The sequence below is a fragment of the Pongo abelii genome, chromosome 10 (genome assembly GCF_028885655.2).
Source record: "Pongo abelii isolate AG06213 chromosome 10, NHGRI_mPonAbe1-v2.0_pri, whole genome shotgun sequence".
Lineage (NCBI taxonomy): Eukaryota > Metazoa > Chordata > Mammalia > Primates > Hominidae > Pongo > Pongo abelii.
In genome coordinates, this window is record NC_071995.2 from 121696449 (window position 1) to 121700866 (window position 4418).

The following is a 4418-nucleotide window of genomic DNA, read 5'->3' on the forward strand; positions in this document are numbered from 1 at the left end:
CTACTCAGGAGGCTGAGGCACAAGAATCACTTCAACCTGGGAGGCGGAGGTTGCAGTGTGCTGAGGTTGAGCCATGCCTTCAGCCTGGGCAACAGAGCCAGACCCTGTCTCAAACAAACAAAAAAACACCCAGAACAGTCTTTGAGAGAAGTTGATTGAATGAAAAGTGTACATGAATCAGTTCTCTAAAGGATGATGTGTGGGTTCTCAGCCAGATGCATGCTTAAGAAACCCAACCACAACAACAACAAAAAGAAACCCAACAAAAAAAGAATCAAAGAATTTTGAGCACACAGTACGTGCTTTGCTGGCCACTGGAGACACAACAGTGAGCAAAGCAGACAATCTAGTCGTAGAAACACACTAATCTAAGAATCCCATACATAGTTCACGAGAGACTGGTTAGTGCTACAAAAGAAAGCTTTGAGATATGATGACAGCTTATAATAGGGACTCAGGTGAAGGGTGGAGTGTTAAGAGAATGCTTCCCTGAAGAAGTGACATCTGAGCCAAGAGTTAAAGACAAGTGGATGCTAAGTAGGGCGAACAGGAAGCAGAAGAGAATTCCAGGCAGTAGCAATAGCTTGTGCAAAGGCTCTGAGGTGGGAGGGAACATGACGCATCTGGGACCTGATGGGCCAGGATAGTGCAAGATGAAGCCAGAGACAGAGGCTGGGGCCAGATGATGCATACGAGTCGATAAGTCAGTGCGGGTGTGGTAGCATACCATGTTTTAGTGGGCCAGATGATGTAAACTCTCCTGTGCATCTTGGATTTTCCTTAAAACAAGGTCTTATTTGTATTCCAGTTGCTTTGCTTTTGTAATAGGGGTGAGCAGGAATTCAACAGCCCTCAAGATACACCAAAACAGACCCTGATTCTGATGGCGTGAAGAATCTCAGGCTGGGAGCAGTGGCTCCTGCCTGTAATGCCAGCACTTTGGGAGGCTGAGGTGGGAGGATTGCTTGAGTCCATTAGTTCAAGACCAGTCTGGGCAATGTGGTGAGACCCCCGTCTCGGCAAAAAATTTAAAAATTAGCCAGGCATGGTGGTGCACACCTGTGGTCCCAACTATTCTGGATGCTGAGGTGGGAGGATCACTTGAGCCCAGGAGGTTTAGGCTGCAATGAGCCATAATCCAGCCAGTGCACTCCAGCATGGGTAACAGAGCAAGCAAGACCCTGTATCACCCCCAAAAAAATAGCCAGTCAGTGACAGGGACAATAGTAGACGAGGCCTCCTGCCTGAAGATGTTAGCGAGATGAACCAGAAAAATTAAGAGTGGGGAAGTTTGGGCTGGGCGCCGTGGCTCACGCCTGTAATCCCAACACTTCGGGAGGTCGAGGCGGGTGGATCACCTAAGGTGGGGTGTTTGAGACCAGCTTGACCAATATGGTGAAACCCTGTCTCTACAAAAAAACACAAAAATTAGCCAGGCTGTGGTGGCGCATGCCTGTAATCTCAGCTACTCAGGAGGCTGAGACAGGAGAATTGCTTGAACCCAGGAGGCGAAGGTTGTTGTGAGCTGAGATCGCGCCACTGCGCTCCACCCTGGGTGACAGAGGGCAACCCTGTCTCAAAAACAAAACAAACAAACAAAAGAGTAGGGAAGTTTGTATCCTTATGTCCTCAGTGATGCTCTTTCGTGAGATTAGCTATATGCTGAAGTATACCAAATGGGGTATTTGTTTACTCACTCTTTCAGCCCTTCATTTCACATACATTTATTGAACATTGCTATGTGCCAGGTGCCCCGCTAGGCATTGAGTACATAAAACTGAGTAAGACAGGGTGGCCCTCTAATAGCTCAAAATCTTACCTACAAGCACATAAAGTACAATCCCTTAGAGATGTATTAGGAGAGTGCTCTCGGGTCCCAAACAGCAAGCCCAAGGTAGTATAGTACTGAAAGTCACTGATCACAAAATGTAGTCCAAATGGCGTGGCTGTTGAGAGCACTGGCTTTGCAATCAGGCACATCTGGGTCTGGATCCCGAATGCACAGTTTGCCAGTTGTATGAACCTGGGCTAAACTCTCTGAGCCTGAGCTTGTTTGTTGGTCTGTAAAAAATACCATCAAGAGGCCAGGTGCAGTGGCTTCGGCCTGTAATCCCAGTACTTTCAAGGTGGGCAAATTCACTTGAGCCCAGGAGTTTGAGATCAGCCTGGGCAACGTAGCGAGACTCTGTCTCTACAAAAAAATTTTAAAAATTAGTTGGGCATGGCCAGGCGTGGTGGCTCACACCTGTAATCCCAGCACTTTGGGAGGCCGAGGCGGGTGGATCACGAGGTCAAGAGATCGAGACCATCCTGGCCAACATGGTGAAACCCCGTCTCTACTAAACATACAAAAATTATCTGGGCATGGTGGCGGGCACCTGTAGTCCCAGCTACTCAGGAGGCTGAGGCAGGAGAATTGCTTGAACCCGGGAGGCAGAGGTTGCAGTGAGCCGAGATCGTGCCACTGCACTCCAGCCTGGCAACAGAGCGAGACTCCATCTCAAAAAAAAAAAAAAAAAAAAAATTAGCTGGGCATGATAGTGCATCCCTCTAGTTCCAGCTGCTTAGGAGGCTGAGGTAGGAGGATCGCTTGAGCCCGGGAGGCAGAGATTGCAGTGAGCTATGATTATGCCACTGCATTCCGGCCTGGGTAATGAAGCCAGACCCTGTCTCAAAAAAAATAAATAAATAAATAAAAAGTTATTGATGCTTTATTTATTTATAACTTTATTTTTATTTATTTATTTTGAGACAGGGTCTCACTCTGTTGCCCAGGCTGGAGTGCAGCGGCGTGATCTCAGCTTACTGCAACCTCAGCCTTGCAGGCTTAAGTGATCCTCCCACCTCAGCCTCCTGACTAGCTGGGACTATAGGCATGCCACCACGGCCGGCTAAGTTTTTCGTATTTTTTGGTAGAGATGGGGTTTCACCATGTTGCCCAGGATGGTCTCGAACTCCTGAGCTCAAGTGATCCACCTGCCTCAGCCTTCCCAAGTGCTCGGAATACAGGCGTGAGCCACTGTGCCCAGCCTCATCAACAACTTTAAAGAAGAATAAGTGAGATACTGTTTAACAAATGCTGAGCCTGGTGCCTGGCACAGTAATAGGCTCTATGATTATTTAAAAAGCCGGTTGCTAATGGGAAGTCACTGTGGCAGATGTGCTAGACCTAGAGGAGCTGTTGCCTGGTTGAAAAGGGATGCTGTATATGCGTGAAGGATCACAGGAGAACCACTTTTGTTCCTTGTGGAAAAAGGAGTGTGAGAAACAGCTGGAGTACAGCAAAAAGCTCTTTTACTGTGGTCTTTATTCCAGCACAGCTATCGACTAAGTTGACTAAGTTACATATGAAGGGTTTAGCCCAGTGCCTGCCAAATAATAAGCATTCAATACATATCAACTATTGTGATTCTACTGTTATTCTGATAAAGAAGCTTTTTAGTGATTGGAATTAGAGAAAACAGGATTAATTTCTCCTTTTGGTGGAGTGAGAGGAGAGTCTTGGCAAATGTATCTTTTGGGGTCAGCTCTAGCTCTTGGGCTGGAGGGTGAGGAATCAGTTAAAGAAAAGGGTCCCTGGCAGGGTGCAGTGGCTCACGCCCGTAATCCCAGCACTTTGGGAGGCCGAGGCAGGCAGATCACCTGAGGTCGGGAGTTCAAGACCAGCCTGACCAACACGGAGAAACCCCGTCTCTACTAAAAATACAAAATTAGCCAGGCATGGTGGCACATGCCTGTAATTCCAGCTATTTGGGAGGCTGAGGCAGGAGAATTGCTTGAACCCAGGAGGCGGAGGTTGCAGTGAGGTGAGATCCTGCCATTGCACTCCAGCCTAGGTAAGAAGAGTGAAGCTCGGTTAAAAAAAAAAAGAAAAGAAAAAGAAAAGAAAGAGAAGAAAAGAAAAGAAAGTAAGAAAGAAGGAGAAAGAAAGGTAAGAAAGAAAGAAAGAAAAAGAAAGAAAGAAAGAAAGAGAAAAAGAGGAAGGAAAGGAAAGGGAAAGGGAGAGGGAAAGGGAAAGAAAAGGAAAGGGTCCCTGACCTCAGACAGGTTACAGTCTCACTAGGGAGACAAGGGTCAGGATTACGTGGTCGTCATTTTCCTCCTTACAGGCAGGCGGTGCCTCTCCCTTCAAAAGCAAGGGACCTTTATGTGTGATTCCACATCTGCATTCCGATAGGAAAGAGAAACAGCAGAAACACAATACCCATCTGAGAGCTACGCTTAGAGAGGACTCTGGGCTTTTATTTATCTTTTTACTTCAGTCTTGTGACCAGTAATTTTAAGGGGAAGCCAAAAATAATGTTTTTAAAAAGCCTCACGCCACCCCTGGCGGCATCTCCTCAGTGTACTTTGCTGTTCAGATCCGCCTGCCTTCTGTCCCAGCCTAATACCGCCCGGCCTCAGCCCCCATTGTCCCT